We start from the raw sequence: 351 nt of genomic DNA on the forward strand, positions 1-351 counted from the left end.
AAGTCTGAAAATGTTTCATTACTTTACAAAGCAACAAGCAATTGCTCTAAATTGCTGTATTGAATCGTATTTAGTATGCATCTAGATCAGTGTTTCCCAACCTTTTTTGTGCCGTGCCCCACCTAAGCCTTACTAAAATTTTTATGCCCCCCTATGTAACATATACATAATTTTTAATATTAAAAAAATTGAATTGTTCACTTAAGAAACTTAGGAAATTGTTAGCGAAACAAAGTAAGTAAATTTTCAGAACATATAATGAAAAACTAAAATTCAAATTCGAAATAATTTTAATAAAGATTTTTCTATAATAATTTAATATTTTAATTTAGTGAGATTCTTGCCCTTGAT

The sequence above is a fragment of the Parasteatoda tepidariorum genome, chromosome 3 (genome assembly GCF_043381705.1).
Source record: "Parasteatoda tepidariorum isolate YZ-2023 chromosome 3, CAS_Ptep_4.0, whole genome shotgun sequence".
Classification (NCBI taxonomy): Eukaryota; Metazoa; Arthropoda; class Arachnida; order Araneae; family Theridiidae; genus Parasteatoda; species Parasteatoda tepidariorum.